Below are 20935 nucleotides of genomic sequence, written 5' to 3'. Positions count from 1 at the left end.
AGTAGGGTTGTCCGGAAAAAGATTGAAAGAGAGCAATATAAAGTAATTCTTAAATTTAGAAAGGAAGATGAACATGTTAACCTAAGTCCAGTAGCATTGTCTAGAGAACTGAAGAAAAAGTTAGGAGAAGTGGACACGGCTAAGATTTTGAGAGACGGAAGCCTGTTGGTGATATGTAAAACTGATGAGCAGAAAAACAAAGCTCTAAAAATTGAGAATGTATGTAAGAAAAAAGTGAATGAAAGAAAGATCTTGGGAGAAAAACGGCTGAAACAGGGAGTAATAACAGGCATTCTAGTTGAGGAGGATCTAGAAAGACTAAAACAAAGTATTTCTGGGGGTGAAATAAGTAGAATAAAAAGGTTGCAAAAAACAATGAATGGGGAAAGAGTTGACAGTTTGTCAATTCTTTTGGAGTTTCAGGACTCTGTGCTTCCAGAAAAAAATCAAAATTGGGTACATGAGTTTTGTAGTGAGGCCATATATTCCTCCCCCACTCCGCTGTTATAGATGTCAAAGATATGGACATATAGCAGCGGTGTGCAAAAGAAAACAAAGATGTCCTAAGTGTGGAGGTGATCATAGATTTGAAAATTGTGAAGAGAGTGCACAGGACAAGTGCTGTAATTGTGGTGGGCAACATCGGGTAACATACAATGGATGTAACTTAAGAAAGAGAGCCGTGGAAATTGAGCAAGTAAAAGTTGTAAATAACCTAAGCTATGCAGAAGCAATAAAGAAGGTACAAGAGCAAAGGAGAAGTGATGATACTGACAAAGACATGTCAAGTCAAGAGATTGGGCGAACAGAAGAAAGTGGTACAACACTGACAGTGGATAGACTAATTTTGTTTGTGGCATATGTAATTAATTGCACGGACCAAGTTAGACAAAAAAACAGAGAAAATAAAAATAATTGTGAAGGGAGCTGAAAAGTTTTTGGGTATAAACAATATATCCTGGGAAAACATCAATAAAAGACTGGAAGGAGATGGGAAGTCAGGAGGTGCAGGTGATAAGACAACTTGAATATTGTGCAATGGAATGCAAGAAGCTTGTTAGCGAATGGTCAAGAGTTTAAAGGTTTTATAAAAGAGCTTAGAAAGAAACCAGAAATCGTATGCATACAGGAAACCTGGCTTAAGCCAGTGTTGGATTTTAATATTAAAGGGTATGATTGTGTACGTAGAGATAGAGAGGAAGATATTGGGGGAGGGTGTATAATATTTGTAAAACAAGGAGTACAGTATAGTGTTATAGGAAAAGAAATAATGTTGGAGTTTATAGTAATAGAAATTTTAGGGGGAAAAGGAAATGTTAAAATTCTAAATTTTTATAATCCTTGTAAAAGACTATCACTAGAGGTGTTGGGTGAACTAATTGTACACTTAGAAGGAAAAGTTATATGTTGCGGAGATTTTAATGCTCATAGCACACTATGGGACAATTGCAATGATGGAAACGGAATAGTGATTGAAGAATTAATGGAGTTAAAGGAATTAGTATGTTTAAATGATGGTGGGGGAACAAGGGTTAATGTGAGAACAGGAGTAGAATCAGCTATTGACCTTACACTTGTGTCAAGTTCACTAGCGGGTATATGCGTATGGGAGGTGATTAGAGAAACAACTATAGGGAGTGATCATTACCCTATAACAATTGAGGTAAATCTAAGTTTAGAAAAATGTGATACAAGAGGAGTAGACAAACAGTTCTTTGAAAATGCAGATTGGGAGAAATTTAGGAGTATAAGTGAACAAGAAATGAAAAACATTAAAGTTAAAGAATGGATTGATGAGGTTAATAATGATATTTGTAATGCTATATTGGTATCACCAAGTCAGTCTATTCCAAGGAAGGGAGGTAGGAAAAAAAAGAAGATTGTGCCATGGTGGACAAAAGAGTGTGATAAGGTAATTAAATCTCGAAATAAAGCTTTTAAAATGTTAAAAAAAGAATCATAGTTTTCAGAACTTCTTTGAATATAAAAAGATGCAAGCAAATGTTAGGAGAATCGTAAAAAATACAAAAAAAGACTATTGGAGGAGGTTTTGTAACACAGTGGGAAGGGAAACTGAAATTGGGCAAGTATGGAATATGATAAAAAGAATGAATGGGATAAAAAGAGAATTTGGGTATCCAGTATTAAAAGATGGTGATACAATAGCAATAAAAGATGAAGAGAAAGCAGAAATGCTTGCAAAAAGTTTTGTTAAAATACATAAATCAGATAATAGTTGTAAGGAGGGTAAAAGAGGAAGGGAAAGGACATTGGAACAGTTTAAAGACTTAATACAGAATGAGGAATTTAATAATGAACAATTAAATATGATATTTACAAAGGCAGAGTTAAATCGAGCTCTTAGAAAAACCAAGAATTCAGCTCCAGGTATAGATCAGATTTGCTATTTAATGCTAAGACATCTCAGTGAAGTATCTAAGGAAGTTTTATTAAATGTGTACAATAAATCATGGGAAGAAGGAAAATTACCACAAAGGTGGAAGGAGGCGGTGATAGTACCAATACGTAAACCGGGGAAGGATAGTACAAATCCAGGAAATTATAGACCTATTGCGTTGACATCTAATATTGGTAAAATAATGGAAAAAATGGTGAATGAAAGGTTAACGTATCATGTAGAAGTGAATAAATTCTTATCCAAATATCAGAGTGGTTTTAGGAGAGGGAGAAATACAATGGATCCGGCGGTGTGTTTAGAACATGAGATAAGAAAAGCACAAATAAATAGAGAAAGTGTAGTGGCTGTCTTTTTCGACATAGAGAAAGCTTATGACATGATGTGGAAAGAAGGGTTGTTAATTAAACTGTATAAGTTAGGTATCAAAGGTCAAATGTTTAGATGGATCAAGGATTTTTTATCAGACAGAACACTAAAAGTGAGAATAGGAAACAGTTATTCAGAAAAATTCACAATTGAAAATGGTACTCCACAAGGAAGTATAATAAGTCCTTTATTATTTTCCATTATGATAAATGATGTGTTTGAAGATTTGGATAATGGGCTGGGCCTCTCACTCTTCGCTGATGATGGGGCAATCTGGAAAAGGGGAAGGAATATTGATTTTATTGGGAAATTTTATTGTAAAATTACAGGAGGCTATTAAAATAGTTGAAGAATGGTCATATAAATGGGGTTTTAAATTCTCAGTTGATAAAACAAAAATAATGTTGTTTACAAGGAAGAAAGTGGGAAGTGAGGTGAAACTAAAATTATATAATCAAGAACTGGAAAGAGTAAAATATTTTAAGTTTTTGGGGATATGGTTTGATGAAAGAGTTACGTGGGCGGTGCATATTCAGAATATAATAAATAAATGTAAGAAAATAATAAATACAATGAGATGTTTAGTTGGTAGTGAGTGGGGAGCAGATAGGATGGCATTAAAGGCCATGTATAATGGATTGATTAGATCTGTGTTAGATTATGGGTGTGTGGTTTATGGATCAGCTGCAGAAACATCCCTTAAAAAGTTAGATAATATACAGAATCAGGTATTTAGACTATGTACAGGAGCTATAAAAACTACTCCAATTACAGCGCTACATGTGGAAATGGGGGAAATGTCTTTGGAAATGAGAAGGGTACAGCTATCATTGAATTACTGGGTTAATTTACAAGGCCATAGTCAAGAGCATCCTACACTAGACACGTTAAAGCCATGTTGGGAGAAAGAGAGGAGGAAAACTAAAAGTTTTGGATGGACTGTGATACAGAAAGCCACAGAACTTAAAATTAATCAATTAAATGTTAGTCCTACTGTTCCATTACCAGTAATAAAACCTTGGGTACTTCCAGATGCTATAGTTGATTTTACATTGTTAGAACAGAGAAACAAGGGTGAGGAATGTAATTCATATAATTTACAGACATATATTAATGAGTACTACAGTTATGTTCAGATATACACAGATGCATCAAAGAGTTCAGACAACAAGATAGGAGTAGCATTTACTGTCCCAGAGTTTCATTTATCAATAAGGAAAAGGATCAGTGATGAGCTATCTGTTTATACAGGGGAAATGGTTGCATTATTATTAGCAATACAGTGGATAGAAGAAACAAGACCTGTGAAATCAGTTATATGTTCAGACTCATGTTCATCATTGGCTAGTTTACAATACAGTCATTCAGAAAGTAGACCAGATATTTTAATGGAGATAATGCAAACAATATACAGAATTCAAATGATGGGGATTACAGTAGTATTTTTGTGGGTGCCTGCACATGTTGGTGTCCAAGGAAATGAAATTGCAGATAAAGAAACACAAGAAGCAGTTAAAAACAATGACATTAATTTAATTGTTAATTTAAGTAAGAATGAAATAAAGAGTATTATCAAGAAGAGACTAAAGGAAAGGTGGCAAAAACAGTGGGGCAAGGAGAAAAAAGGTCGGTGGTTCTATAGAATTCAAAGGAAAGTGGGAGAGATGAGAATTGCAGGGAAAAACAGGAGAGAAGAAATTGTAATATCAAGGATGAGATTTGGACACACAAGATTAAATAGTACACTTTATAAAATGGGTAAACATGATACGGGAAGATGTGATTATTGTGGGCAAGAGGAAACAGTAGAGCATGTTTTAATGCATTGTCAGAAATATGAGAATGAAAGAAGGTTGTTAATTCATAATTTAAAAAAAATAAAAATGCCATTTATACCAAAGTATATTCTGCAAAATAACTCGAGAAATGAGTGTTATAATTTTATTCTTCAGTTTCTTGTGGAATCTAATCTGTGGGAGAGAATAAAAAAAAAAAAAAAAAAAAAGTCATCTTGATCCACACTCCATACCAGTTGGTCGCGGAAATACACCATTGTGTTCTGTGTCAACCGCCAATAAAATCCAAGAAGAAGAAGAAGATTATCTCGCGAGATCTCTCCGTCTTCCGGTTCCGAGGAGAAGACTCGAAGAGGACTCGAGGAGGGAGATGTATCGATATATATTATATAAAATCTACTGTTGGGTAAGTACATTTTGTATTATTTGATTAACGTGCTTGAGTTTTACTTGTTTGACACGAAGGAACCGAGAGAAATGATGCCCACGTTGTCAACTGAAATTCACTGAGTATGGCTAAAATTCGCTAACGTTAGTAGGCTAAAAGTTACTTATATTGATGTAGTTTTTATTGGTACGCTTTAATTAATTATTCAGGGGACATCGCAGCCCTCCTGTCTTATCAGAAGTCTCCTGTTCACTTTCTCAAAGTTACACACCCAGTTCAGGGTCTTTCTCAAGGGTGTCCATTAAAGCATAACATCTTTTATACAATAAAAATAAAATCTAATGCATGTTGATTACCTTTTTCTAATGTTTCATTCATGATTCATTCATCTTGTTCCAAGGTTTTTTATTTATTTATTTATTTTTAGCTGTAGACCATAAAGATATTTTAAAAATAAGTGCATGCCATTAATCTCAAATTCTTTATTTTAAAAATAAATATATTCTCTTCCCTCAGCTGCTGTGAAGAGGTAGAGTCTCTGAGACTGATTCAGCGATGGCAGAACACCTGAAGCTCGCTCCAGGAAGAGCTGGGGGTGGAGGTTACAAGAAATGAGCCAAACTACTGTAATGTGTTTAAGGGATAGTTCACCCAAAAATGAAAATAGTAATAATTTTCTCACCCTCATGTTATGATCATAATCATTTTTCCTACAATGGCAGTTAATGGATTGTAAGATCTGCTTGGTTACAAATATTCTTCCAAATATCTTTGTGTTTATAAGACAACTGTGTAAGTCAATGACAAGATTAATAAAGACATGATAAAAATGTCACAGTGTCTGGGTTGTGTTCCCTGGGTTTCCACTAGGTGTCCTCAGTTCCCACAGTGTTTATCATTTATCACTTCCTGTCTCCTTATTTGGTCACCTTCCTCCTTGTCTAGTTAATTGATTGTTCCCCACCTGTCTCCTGTTTCCCCATTATGCTTTTGTGTATTTATACCTGGTCTGTCTGAGTCTTAGTCACGGAGTCCTTGTTTAATGTTGAGGTTATTTCATGTCCGTCATCTTGCCTTGCCTTGCCTTGCCTTGCCTTGCCCTGTCTTCGTGTCTTGTATGTTTGGATATTCTGGTTTTGACCCTGCCTGGACTGTTTACCCCTCTGGATTACCCTTTGAATAAATATCATACCCGCACTTGGTTCTCTCTCCTGTGTTCTCTGTAACACCGATCGTGACAGAAGGACTCCGTCACTGCAAGAGCCAGCGGTATGTCGGCTTATGTCTCCTCCCCAGCCACAGTGCGGGAGAGGAGTGGATTTGAAGGAACTCGCCTGGTGGTTTTCCGGGGAACCAGAGGAGGTCGCCGAGGAGGGAGGGGTCGAGAGGATACTCAGCACCGCTCTCAACCAGGGCCGCCCTTCGACCCGGGGCTCGTGTGGGATGGATTAGAGCCACCGTCTCACCATGGCGGACGGAGAGGAGAGAGGAGGCGCACGTCCGCCACAGTGGCGTCACTGCCCATGATGGCCGCTAGTCCAGCGCCACGAGGCAGGATGGACGCCAACACAGCACCACAACCCAAGGCGATCACGAGTCCAGTGCCACGGTGCAAGATGGCCGCCAGCTCAGCGCCAACGCCCAAGAGGGCCGCTGACTCATTCTTGGATTATTTCGCTACGCTGTCCAAGATCCTAGAGATTCCCAAGACGGTTAACGTCATGGCTGCTGAGCCAGCGCCACAGCACAAGATGGCTGCCAGCCCAGAGCCACAGCACAAGATGGCCGCCAGCCCAGCGCCACAGCACAAGATGGCCGCCAGCCCAGCGCCACAGCACAAGATGGCCGCCAGCTTGGAGCCACAGCACAAGATGGCCGACTCAACGCCTGAGTCTCCAGACAAGGTGTCACCGACTCACCAACATAGAGGGCGGAGGAGGAGGAGACAGGCGTCTACCGTTCCTCAAAGCCCAGAGGACGTTCCCGAGGCGGTGCCCGATGCTGTTCCGGAGGCCGAGGCGGTGCCCGATGCTGTTCCGGAGGCCGAGGCGGTGCCCGATGCTGTTCCGGAGGCCGAGGCTGTTCCGGAGGCCGAGGCTGTTCCGGAGGCCGAGGCGGTGCCCGATGCTGTTCCGGAGGCCGAGGCGGTGCACGATGCTGTTCCGGAGGCCGAGGCGGTGCCCGATGCCGAGGCGGTGCCCGATGCCGTTCCGGAGGCCGAGGCGGTGCCCGATGCCGTTCCGGAGGCCGAGGCGATGCCCGATGCCGCTCCGGAGGCCGAGGCGGTGCCCGATGCCGTTCCGGAGGCCGAGGCGGTGCCCGATGCCGAGGCGGTGCCCGATGCTGTTCCAGAGGCGGTGCCCGAAGCCGAGGCGTCTCAAGTCTCCACAGGCAGTCCAGAGTCGAGTCAGGTTCCAGTTGACCCTCCAGAGGCGAGTCAGGGGCCAGTGAACTCTCCAGAGTCGAGTCAGGTGCCAGTGACCTTTCCAGAGTCAGGGCCAGTCACCGCTGGTCCTCCGGAGTCAGGGCCAGTCACCGCTGGTCCTCCGGAGTCAGGGCCAGTCACCGCTGGTCCTCCGGAGTCAGGGCCAGTCACCGCTGGTCCTCCGGAGTCAGGGCCAGTCACCGCTGGTCCTCCGGAGTCAGGGCCAGTCACCGATGACCTTCCAGAGTCAGGGCCAGTCACCGTTGAACTTTCAGAGTCAAGTCAAGTCACTGGGTGGTCTGCCGCTCCGCCCTGTTGGACTCCGGCATCGACCACAGGGGCGTGGTGGTCATCTGCTCCACCCTGGAGGACTCTGGCCTTGACCACAAGGGTGTGGTGGTCTTCCGCTCCGCCCTGGAGGACTCTGGCCTTGACCACAAGGGTGTGGTGGTCTTCTGCTCCGCCCTGGGGGGCTTCATGTTGTTGTTTTTTTCCTTTTGTTTTTGTGTTAATGTCGGTCCCTGTTCCTTTCTGTTAGTCTGGCCCTCCATCCCTCCCCCTGAGCCTCCACCTGTCCGCCTCCCTCCTGGTCTCTGTTTTGTGTCTGTCTTGGAGCGTCTGGGAGCCGCTCCGTAGAAGGGGGGTACTGTCACAGTGTCTGGGTTGTGTTCCCTGGGTTTCCACTAGGTGTCCTCAGTTCCCACAGTGTTTATCATTTATCACTTCCTGTCTCCTTATTTGGTCACCTTCCTCCTTGTCTAGTTAATTGATTGTTCCCCACCTGTCTCCTGTTTCCCCATTATCCTTTTGTGTATTTATACCTGGTCTGTCTGAGTCTTAGTCACGGAGTCCTTGTTTAATGTTGAGGTTATTTCATGTCCGTCATCTTGCCTTGCCTTGCCTTGCCCTGTCTTCGTGTCTTGTATGTTTGGATATTCTGGTTTTGACCCTGCCTGGACTGTTTACCCCTCTGGATTACCCTTTGAATAAATATCATACCCGCACTTGGTTCTCTCTCCTGTGTTCTCTGTAACACCGATCGTGACAAAAAAGAAACCATCTTTTAACATTTTAGTCGAAAACACGTGAACACATTCTCAGAAATGTAATATTTGAATTCATGTCGGTTCTATACAGTTTAACATCATTTACGCTACTTTGATTTTATAAATAGCAATGATTTCAAACATATTTTATGATGAGGATCTTCTATGTTTTATGATTTTCTTGTCACATGACAACAATGGCTCCTGCAAGGTGGTTATGCCACGTTCAAATATAATATTCTTAATATTATTTATATGATTAAAGTATTTAAAAATAAATGCAATTAATAAACAAATTCTGCGAAAATATAAATTTTTGACAATAATAATGGACTTCAAGATTGAGTATTTCAGCACGTTTTATTCAGTGATGACCCTCATTAAATCATATTTCTGATGAAAATGGTAGGCCTGTAAACTTATTTCAGAAATCCAAAATGGATACAAAGATTACATTGAAAAACTAATTTTTTAAATAATTTTAATCATCTTGAAGATTCTTATTTGTCATTGACCCAGTAAAGATAACGTGAAAACAATATTGTCAGAACATAGAAAGGTATACAGGTTTGAAACATGAGGGTGATTAAATGACAGAATTTTCATTTTTGGGTAAACTATCCCTTTATATAACTATCCCCTGGTATTTTAGTTTGGTTAACAGATGCTAAACTGTTCAAAAACAATAAAATGTGCTAAATCAGAACATGCTTCTTTTTTGCATATGTCCACAAATAATGTGTTATTGTTTGTGATGTACACTTGATTAAGATGTTTTATGGACGTTCAGGTCTGACTGGACCGATCTAGAACTTTTGTCAAGATGTGTTATACCTCAAGACATAATTGATTGCCTTTCACGATGTTACACAGTGGGTGTGTGATTATTTTATATGCAGACTTAAACTATGCAGCAACGCATTTAAACATTTAAACGACGACGTCCAGAAATCGACGCATTTGGACGTCCAGAAGACGTGCAGAAAAGACGTGCAGTTCACGTCCAGAAGACGTCAAAGACGTCGGTTCAACTTTCATTTTGGAACTATTTTTCAACCATGACGGGACGTGTCGGACGGACGTCTTTTCAACGGTCAAAAGACGTCCAAATGTTTGCTGGGACTTGGTGCACTTAAATTAATTATTGCAGTATTAATCAAGGTGTAAGCACAGCTTTTGCATATTCCACAAGGATTTCATAGAGGGTCACGATGGACGTGTAATGCACGTGTAAAAGACGTCAAATAGTGACGTCCTCTCACAACCGATTCGAAAATATGAGGGAAACGCTTAAAATAACCACATCATTAACAAGAGCGCAAGGTTTATCTGATAATCAGGTGCATGAAAGTAGCGTTTGTTGCTATAGAAACAGACATAAAACAGCAATTATACCATTTTATTCTGTTTAAATGAGATAAAGTTTACACACTGAAAGAGAAGTTATCTCGCTCTCATAGACGTGCCAGGCTATATCTGCAGCTAAACTGAATAAAAGCAGAATTAACTGATGAAACATTAAGAAAAAAAAAACACAATAAATTTAATTTATGAATGATGCAGTGCTAATTGACATATCATTTATTACAGTACAGAAACTATAAAGTATATTTTCTGTGCAGAAAATTAAAATAATAGATAAATGTAGTAGCCTATATAAAACAATCATAAAATTGCAATTAGGAAAAAATATCGATTACAAAGTATTATTGTCGAGCAGTGTAGTTGATTTCTTACAGCAAATTAAAAGTAATAAAAAAAGAAGAGAATTCATTAAAAAAAAAATTATGAAAATACATAGGCTACATACATAAAATGATTTTATTTGACATTTTTCACTTCAGAAATGATGGCTACGCCCCTGGTGTGACAAAACGTTAGTTGATACATAATACTTTTAAAGCTCTTTTTTTAAATCTTGGCTTACATACATTTTTACTTATACCATGTCATGCCATAGCACCATTAAACTAGCATTTAACAATGGACAAAAGTTTTTTTTTTTTTTTTTTTTTTTTTTAAGGCTGCTGTGTAATTTGCCCCCTGACTAAGCATTTAAAGAATTTAGGGGAAGCATTGAAATAATCCTGTGAATGCACTTAAAGAACGCAGAATCGAATCGTTATAATCGAGTTGAATTTAATTTAATTGTGAATCGAATTGAATCGTTCTAAATTTGCAAAAATTGTTCTTGAATCGAATCGAAAACCTATGAATCGTGAATAGAATCGAATCGTTGCCTACCCAAAGATTCACAGCCCTAATAATTAATAATTAGCCTATTATATGATGCAGTCACACTTGTAGCAATATTTGTTAGTTCTGTTGTTGATTCAGGGTTAGCATCATCTGGGGTCCTCTGAGGGTCAGCATCAATTCTCAGGTGTTCTGGATCCAGACTGGAGCGTGGCAAAACATAGAAACAAATAGAGACATCATTAGCATAGCTGCTGTTCCAACAAAGTAAAATTAATTAGTTTAACCCAAGCTAAAGAATAAGAATGCACATTTGATCAGATACAACTATACTCACAATTTAAGATACATTATTCAAATGTTTGGCGAAAGAGATGCGTTTTTAATCTAGATTTAAACAGAGAGAGTGTGTCTGAACCCCGAACATTATCAGGAAGGCTATTCCAGAGTTTGGGAGCCAAATGTGAAAAAGCTCTACCTCCTTTAGTGGACTTTGCTATCCTAGGAACTACCAAAAGTCCAGCGTTTTGTGACTTTAGGGAGCGTGATGGATTGTAGCGTGGTAGAAGGCTAGTTAGGTAAGCAGGAGCTAAACCATTTAGGGCATTATAGGTAAGTAATGATAATTTGTAACTGATACGGAACTTAATAGGTAGCCAGTGCAGAGACTGTAAAATTGGGGTAATATGATCATATTTTCTTGACCTGGTAAGGACTCTAGCCGCTGCATTTTGGACTACCTGTAGCTTGTTTATTGAAGAAGCAGGACAACCACCTAGAAGTGCATTACAATAGTCCAGTCTAGAGGTCATGAATGCATGAACTAGCTTTTCTGATAAATGAGATGACTCCCCATTAAAGTAAACAAAATGGTAGCGATCGGACAGGTAGGATCTAAACCATCTTAGAGCCTGCCCTTGAATACCTGTATAGTTTTGTAATCGATCTATGAGTATGTCATGATCTATGGTGTCGAACGCAGCACTAAGATCAAGTAAGACTAGAAATGAGATGCTATGTTGGGGCCTGAAACCTGATTGAAATTCTTCCTACAGATAATTGTTTGTGCAGGAAGGTGCTCAATTGAGCAGACACAACTTTTTCTAAAATTTTAGACATAAATGGAAGATTTGAAATAGGCCTATAATTTGCCAGTTCACTAGGATCTAGTTTTGGTTTCTTAATAAGAGGCTTAATAACCGCCAGCTTGAATGGTTTTGGGACGTGACCTAAAGATAACGACGAGTTAATAATATTGAGAAGCGGTTCTTCGGCTACAGGTAACAACTCTTTCAGTAATTTAGTGGGTACAGGATCTAATAAACATGTTGTTGGTTTAGATACAGTGATAAGTTTATTTAGCTCTTCCTGTCCTATATTTGTAAAGCACTGCAGTTTATCTTTGGGTTCGATGGATGAAACTGAAGTGTTAGACGCTGTTGAATCTACATTCGCTATTGTATTTCTAATGTTATCTATTTTATCAGTGAAGAAATTCATAAAGTCATTACTATTTAACGTTGGTGGAATATTTGAATCAGGTGGCATCTGGTAATTTGTTAATTTAGCCACTGTGCTAAACAAAAACCTTGGATTGTTTTGGTTATTTTCTATGAGTTTGTGGATATGCTCTGCCCTAGCAGTGTTTAGAGCCTGTCTATAGCTAGACATACTGCATTTCCATGCAATTCTAAAAACTTCCAAGTTAGTTTTTCTCCATTTGCATTCAAGACTACGAGTTACTTTCTTGAGAGAGTGAGTATTACTGTTATACCAGGCACAGTACGTTTTTCTCTAACCTTTTTCAATTTGATGGGGGCAACAGCTTTTAATGTATTAGAGAAAATAGTGCCCATGTTGTCAGTCATTTTGTCTAATTCATGTGTATTTTTGGGTACAAATAGCAGTTGAGATAGATCAGGCAAGTTATTTGCGAATCTGTCTTTGGTGACTGGAACAATAGTTCTGCCCAGACAGTAACGCTGAGACATATAGTTAATATCAGTGATATGCAGCATGCACGATACAAGGAAATGGTCTGTAATATCATCACATTGAGGTACGATATCTATAGCAGTAAGATCGATTCCATGCGATATAATTAAATCTAGTGTATGATTAAAACGATGAGTGGGCCTAGTGACATATTGCTTGACTCCAAAAGAGTTTATTAGGTCAGTAAATGCAAGTCCTAATGCATCATTTGTATTATCAACGTGAATATTAAAATCTCCCGTGATTAGCGCCTTATCAACTGTAACCAGAAGGTCTGAGAGGAAATCTGCAAATTCTTTTAGGAATTTTGTACATGGCCCTGGTGGTCTATACACAGTAGCCAGAGCAAGAGATACATTAGATTTCTTTTGCATGTCTGACAGTGTAACATTAAGCAGAAGTATTTCGAATGAGTTAAACCTGTATCCCGTTTTCTGGGTAACATTGAGAATATCACAATATATTGTTGCAACACCTCCGCCACGACCAGTCTGACGGGGCTCATGCTTCAAACGCAACTCTTCCTCCTCCTCCGTTCGAGCGCAACAAGACCACGCTCCCTTTTTTGTGTATTCCCGTGGGCGGAGGTTAGTCAAAAACTGTTTTACTGACGTCATTACTGCAGGAACTAGAGGGATGTAGTCCAAACTGGTCATTAGATGTAGGCGAATTCTGTTAAATAAAATAACTTACTTGGCATTGAACTTTGAGCTTTAGAATTGTACAGATATTATTTATACTCTAACAACAACATTACAAACTAACTAAAGTTTAAAACATGGGATCACGAAGAACGGGACCTTTAAATTTGCCAAGATCTCAGGCGCTCTGGCTCCCGGTAAACATTTGACTATGGTGGCTGGTGTTTCTATATTCACGTTCCGTACAATAGAATCGCCAATAACTAGAGCACTTTCATCAGGTTTCTCAGTGGGTGCATCACTGAGTGGGGAGAACCTGTTTAATGTTTTGATTGGAACAGAAGAGCGGTGTTTTGACCCATGACTATGCTGCCTCACTGTCACCCAGTTGCCCTGCTGCAGGGGCTCTGTTGCCGGAACCGAACAATGTACAGGAATCCCTGAGCTAGACGCATCCAAAGCTGTATCCAGAGCTCTAACAATTCTTACTGTCCTCATTTAAAGTTTGGATGAGTGTCTCTAATTCTGAAATCTTCACTGTCAGCCTAACTATTTCCCTGCATTTATCACATGTGAATCCTTCATCAGCGACCGAGATAGATAAACTGTACATGTGGCAAGAGGTGCATATAACAATAGCAGGAGAAGCCATTACTCACCATGCTTGATGAAATATTCTTACCACAGTTGTTTGATGAAATTGTGAAAAACTGGAGAGAGGAGAAAAGAAAACAGCGATAGGTACGAATGAAAACGCTAATGACAGGCTAACGAGTGCTAACGCAATGCAGGTGCACTGCACTCACGGATTTAAAATAAAAGTGAACGATCAAATAATTTTGTTAACAGTCTTTTTTTTTTTTTTGGTTGCTGCTTGTCATCTGGAGATGATGTTTGCAGACTTTGGCCCCATGCTTCTAGCAAATCTAGCAGAGATTTTCCCTGATGTTGTCTTTAAGTTGATACTTTAGGTTGCTGTCACTTTCCTCGACTGTCAAAGTAGAGAAGATCTTCCAATTCAGAGGCAGGACTGCAGAGAGAGTGGTGTGTTTTTCACCACTGAGGGCATCCGTGAAAGAGCTGACCAGGCTCAATACCTCTTTTACAGTCTCAAGAACTATAATATCTGAATCCTTGGGTGAGGTGCCATTTTTTCCGATCATAAGCTTGCTTGCTGTTCTAGAAATCTCTCAATCATTTCATAAGCTGAGTCCCAGCGTGTGGGCTCATCATGGATCATTCCGTGTTCAGGCAGTTGCAAATGTTTTTTTTTCCAGCTGTCGCAACATATTCGGTGACCCGCTGAAGCCAGACACTGTCTTTCTCAACCTCGACAGTGATCCAGACACATGGTCTATATCCAGGCCCTTGTAAATAGCTAGGTGCAAGTTATGCCCAAATAAAGGGGACCCATGTGAAGTCTTGCTGAAATGCTTTCTTGTTTGCTGAAGCATTATCAGTGGTGATACCAGCGACGTATGACATGTCCAGCTTCCATTCTTCTTGAATCATCTCTTCCAATGCTTCCCTCAAGCATTCTGCTGTGTGTTCAGAGTTGAGCCCAATACAGCCCAAACACCAGCTCTGCATGTCCCAGGTTTCAGTGACAAATTGCAGAGTTACTGCCATAAACGTGGAAGTGGCCCTGCTTGTCCACAGATCAGTGGTGCATGAAAAAAAGGTTTTCTTTCCAAGATGGTTCATGGCTATTTCTTTCGTTTCATTATATAGGGCTGGGATTTCGGTGTGCTTGAAAAAGTTCTGTGTTTGAATTCAGGTTTCTCAACAGTATACACAGGAACCTGATCCATGCTTATGCACACTGCTACAGCTCTGTTTAGCTTCTTAGCTTCATTTGAGTTTGCTTCATACTTTTTTTGCTTTTCAAATACAGCTGGTAGTGTAGGCTGTGAGTGTGTTGTTTTTGTTGCAGGTCGAGCCTCATCTTCTTTCTAGTGCTACTAAGATTAAAATATATTGTAACAAATGCATTGCTCATTGTTCATAAATGCTGGTTAATACATTAAAATTTTTTGATTAACAGATTTTAATGCCGGATTCACATATAATCACTGATCCAAGCACGCAAACATGCTTAAATCACATGCGGAAACAATGCTTACTGAATTAATTATAGTATGTTAATTAGTAAATTATTATATAATTTTTTAAAATAAAGTAAAACTTTTTAAATTAAGTTTGACCACAGTTAAAGTATTTACTTGTCTAAGATTCCTCAGGCAGATTATATTAACTTCAACCCTCTACAGACACCTTCGCAATTAAATCGCCATTGGCTAGTATATTTTTTAGTTTTTTTATATATATTTATATTAGTGGTTGGCTGTTTCCGGCGTTAACGTGCTGCGTTAACGGGAAACTCTTTATCGGGCGATAAAAAAAAAAATATCGCCGTTAATCTATTCTCAAATTTGGGTTGAGAGCTGGGTCTATACTAGGTGAGCTATGATGACTTTTACCTTGATATTTTAGCGCGGATGTATACCTAGCTGAATTGCTCTGTAGGGGGCGAGAACGAGTCTTCGCACCTGTGTGTATGCCTACTGTGAAATTACCACATCAAACGTGACGTGTTAACATGGATGCAGCTGAAGCCGCGGGGGTTTGCTTCAGGGAACTTTTTTTTTTTTTCAAAGAAGCTTCCCAATGGAAACCTCGACAAGATGCATGCCTGTTTCACACATAATCCGTCTGCAGTGCGTATGCAGTAGGGTTGCACGGTTTACCGGTACTACGGTAGTATCGCGATACTAAGGGTTCGAAATACTGGCGGTGTCGCAGGACCAGCCAAACTATGAAAAGTGCGACTTATAGTCCGGAAATACACTCAAAAAAACGCTGGGTTGAGGCCGCTGGATAGGATTTTGGGATGTTTTAACCCAAGTTTGGGTTGAAAATTGTTCTTCGTTTTAACCCAGCAGGACTGGGTTGAGAATGCGGAAGTGAAGGAGAGCACGAACGTCACGTCAAGATCGTACGTCTCTAGTGTGAGCAGCCGGCATTATTATGGTAAGACTATGGTAAGTAAATATTCAAAATGTAAAGTTATCGTTTATTGTTTACCCGGTTGTATGAAAGGCGGAAGGTTTTATGAAAGGCGGAAACAAAGAAGCTTAACGTTTAAAAAAAAAAAAAACGGACGCGGTTTTCGCCTCAGACACGGAGGTCTTAACGGCATCATTTAACGGAATGACGGAAGAGGTAATTTTAATATAACGTCAGTGAATGTATTTTGTCATATTTACATAAGATTTTACATTATCTGTACTTTTTGAGGCGTTAATAGACGGTTATGGTCACGGTTACACTCATGTTAATTTGTCTTGTTTTTTTCGCGGTTAAACTGAATGTATGTTTGTCTCCTAAAGGAAACAGCATTGTGTAGTAAAGACTAGCATTATTATTTTGAGGCTGTTGTAGTGGTAACTGTTAAAAGTATGTTTTACATGTAATATTTCAGACTTGTCCAGCTCGTGTCTTCATTGTCCTCGCGCCAGAAGCACAGAAGCTGTTTGTGTGAGAGTCTCAGACTGTGAGGAGGAGGATGTGTTCTCAGCTTCTTCTGAAGAGATGGACAGACAGTTTAAGGAGAGTAAACTTCAGAATAACATCGTTATATTTATTTTTACTAAGACTAAAATAATGTTTGTTTTTGTAGATGTTGAAATCCAGAGACAAGATAACTTTATTCTTTTGAGACTGTTTTTTTTTTTTTTTTTTTTTTGAAAATTCATGTTTCTGTTGTGTCCTCCCTGTTTAATTCACATTTTGATGCAACAACAGTGTGATCACATGTTCATATTTTATTGAAACCATTGATATCCCTCTTTGCAGAACTCAAACTAACTGGAGTTCAGGACACAGAAGTCTGCTTGTGTGAGGAGGTGGTTTTCTCAGCTTCTTCAGAAGACAGGGAGAGATAGTTTAAGGCAAGTAAACTTCATAATTTCATGTTATCAGTTGTTGTTGTTTTTTACTAAGAGTAAAATAATGTTTGTTTTTTGTTTTTGTAGATGTTAAAAGCCAGAGACATGGGAGAGCATAATTCTTTTGAGATTTTATGTAAGTTATTTTTAGAAAATAAATGTTTCTGTTTCTGTCTCCTGTCGGTTTACTTCACATTTTGACGCAACAACAGTGTGATTACGTGCTCACATTGATGTCTGTGTTTTTCATTGCAGAACTCAAACCAACTTTGGAGTTGTCTTGTCTGATTTGGAGAGTCATCATTCTTGGTCTTCCCTCTTAAAGGTAAATTTCACACACAAAATCATTTACTTGCCCTCATGCCATTCCAAACCTACAGTATAAGACTTGAATATATTGAAATGAATATATTTTTAATTTTCTCATAATTTTGATAATCCATTTATAGTCTAGATAATCAGTATTTTAAAGCCTCATAAATAGAGTTATTGTAGAAGTAATTCTTTCCGATATTTATATATGAATAAATATTAAATTATATGATAGCAAATATGTATATTCCAAATAAAATACTGGTCTCCCAGGCTAGCAATGGAGGACACAAATGAAGAGAATATTAAATATATTCAGTTTGTGTGGGTCTGGAACAACATGAGGGAGAGTAAATTATGACCATTTTCATTATTTGGTGAACTAACCGTTTGAAGAGCATCCACCTAGGCACATGAACATTTTGTGAGGTATGTGTGAATGTCATGTCTGTTTTAATGTTTCAGTAAAGAAGCTTTCTGAAAGCAGTATATTTATTCAAACAATATTACGTGCCCCCACACTAGTGCTGCCATTATAGCCTTCACATGAGCTGTGGTAGACCGAGACATTAAACAACCTCACAAAGTGTTGAAACTTTAACACAGATTATTTACCTATCCTTATGAATGTAAATACACCTCTATCTGAAAATGTATAGTTTAATTAAATGTTTTATTTTTTCAAATGTGTTTCTCTTTCTAGGCCACTGATGAAGAGCAGGCAGTGACTGGGATGAATGCTGGTCAAAGAAGAGAACGTCCTTTCCCCTAAACTGATGCAGCAGTGGTTTTAAAGGAGGACGCTGCCCTGGATGATGTAGAAGATGTCACATGTGCTGATGGGACTTCTTCATGACTACATCAATTATGCTAAAGAGATCATGAAAATTGACTGTGATGCTTGATCTGTATTCATGGACTATGAAACAAACTGTAAGTGTATAATTTGTAAAAACAATGTTAAACGCTTTTTCTGTGTTTAGTAGAAGAGTTTACACTCTGTCATTCATACACATGCTCACATTCTTACACACACACACACACACACACACACACACGTCTGTTAAATGTTATAATATCAGAGTTAATTTTGTGATTTATTTGTGTACTGTCATGCCAGAATAGTTGGTAAATAACCTAACTAATTGTAAATTTATTGTATAATAGTGTTTTCGTATATTTTTATACAATATATACAATTGAACAAAGTCCAATTTGATCTTAAGTTATATTTAACGAATGTTCAATGCTTTATGAACTGTAGCTGTTAATGCCATCCTTTTTGCATTTCTTTTTACATGTTACTTTTTGACTTTACTCTTGTTTTTGATAAACATTTTCCTTTTGATAATTATTATTTGTGTGTAAAAGTTATATTTAAAATGAACATTATTTGTAGGTTTAATGCCTAGCTCAATTTGGGTTCATTTTAACGTAGCATGCATTGTTTCCCACATCCTTACACTCAATTGGTGGCGGCACTGCGAGTTAATTTTCTGCCAGCAGGAGGCGCTAAGCGGGAGAGGTAGGTTTCGATGGTAACGGCTGCAAAGCGGGACTGAGCTCACAAACGCTGCCTCATCAAGCATTACATGCGAAATGAGTTTGAACATTTTCTAAATACAGTAGTTTTCCTTCTGAAATACAGTGATAAAAAACACCCGCTCTGGTTTTTGAAACCCTGCAATGTAGTCATTTTAAACCATAAAAAAAGCAACCCAGCAGGTTGGGTTAAACATGATAACCCAACTGGTTGGGTTAAAATAACCCAGCGTTGGGTTCGTCCCTTTTTGACCCAGCGCTGGGTCGCCAAAATAACCCAAATTGGGTTGTTTTCAACCCAGCAGTTTTTAGAGTGTACGGTAATTAATTTCATATTGTTTCTTATTGTTTTATTATTATTTTTTTTTTTCAGAATCAGAACCATGCAGCCCTAACTGGTGCCCAAAGCCACACAGTTAACCCTGCCACCAGCAAGTCACAGCCCACCATCGACAGCCTCTGAGAAATCCAAGACATTAAATTCTTAATGCAGTGTTAATGCTTAATACACTGAGAAGAGTTTCAATTTGCATGACTTCATTACTGTACAGATGGAGTACATGCATGACACATTTTAATTAGTTGCTTCATGACTGTTCTTGAGTTTTTCAAAGAGCCAGTTATTCAATCTCATTAAAAATTCTGAGGACAATTTGGTCTGTTTTCATTTATATCTTAGTATTTCTGACATTTTGCTTCATTTTGTAGATATGAATTTTGAATTAATAAAATATGGCATGGTATCGTGATACTATTTGGTATCGTGATACTTCAGCTGGTATAGTATCTTAACATTTGTTTATGGTATCATGACAACCCTAGTATGCAGTCTGTGTGCGTTACATATGTGGTGCTGAAGCAGAACGTACTCAGACTCATTGTGCTTTCACACAGGACGCGTTTGCAGTCCGCTACTCGGTACGTAAACGATCTCTGCACTGCTGCTGATGCACAGTTCCTGGAACGCACTGACGGACCGCAACCGCATGAACGCTGGAATCCGTTACCATGGGTGCGTAAAAAAATGCAAAAAACTTACGCACTGCAGACGGAGTATGTGTGAAACAGGTTGTTTGCACCTTGTGCAATGTGGAATTAGTTTACAGCTTTCTCAAGCACTTTGTGATGCATTTCGGAAACAGGAGATGAGCCCCTGGTCTAATGCACCACCTGGCATGAGAAACCCGTTCTAAAAGACTTTTAATCATTATTTTATTTGGGCAGCACACATATTCTGAATGCCTTTCAAATGAGCCATTTTAATCTAGATTAATCTAGATTAATTCCAAGATTACAGTGAGATTAGTCTAGATTAAAAAAATGAATCTATGCCCACCACTCTCACTCTCTCTCTCTCTCTCTCTCTCTCTATATATATATATATATATATATATATATATATATACACGTGTGTGTGATTTTAAAATGGCAAAGCTCAAAGTACATCAGTGAGTCAAGCTTTATAATATGATATCTGGATAATAAAGTATTATTTAATGATAGAACTTTAGTAATTATAATTAAAACTTGGTAACCACGTATGAATAGGGATGGGTACCGAAACCCGGTATTAAAATGGCCCCGGGGCTAAATTACGAAAACCGTAGTATCAGTAAGATCTGACGCTATCGGTTCTGCTTTCGGTACTGGAGGGAAAAAAATTAATGTACTATGTATTTTTGCTTAATAATGTTATCGTGCACATTTTATCTCACCAAACATTTCTAATGTGCGATCATATTAAGACGTTTGTCTGTGAGATCTGCGAGATCTATCATGCGAGCCGCGGAGGCTGTCTGTCAGTCACACACACACACACAACAAGAACGAGAGCGGCGCGCACACACGCATAAGGGGCCATT

At 38.9% G+C, this 20935-nt stretch overlaps 1 long non-coding RNA gene across 1 annotated transcript; it reads left to right on the top strand.

Moving 5' to 3' along the window:
• Positions 1–17211: 17211 nt before the first annotated feature.
• Positions 17212–18658, top strand: LOC132122615 (uncharacterized). Its single transcript, XR_009426405.1, has 3 exons — positions 17212–17355; positions 17475–17544; positions 18235–18658. It is a non-coding gene; the product is annotated as an uncharacterized LOC132122615 (long non-coding RNA).
• The last annotated feature ends 2277 nt before the right edge of the window (positions 18659–20935 follow it).

Source organism: Carassius carassius, chromosome 40, assembly GCF_963082965.1.
Source record: "Carassius carassius chromosome 40, fCarCar2.1, whole genome shotgun sequence".
Classification (NCBI taxonomy): Eukaryota; Metazoa; Chordata; class Actinopteri; order Cypriniformes; family Cyprinidae; genus Carassius; species Carassius carassius.
Note: the sequence above shows the minus strand (reverse complement) of the source record. Positions and strands in the feature narration are given on the sequence as shown.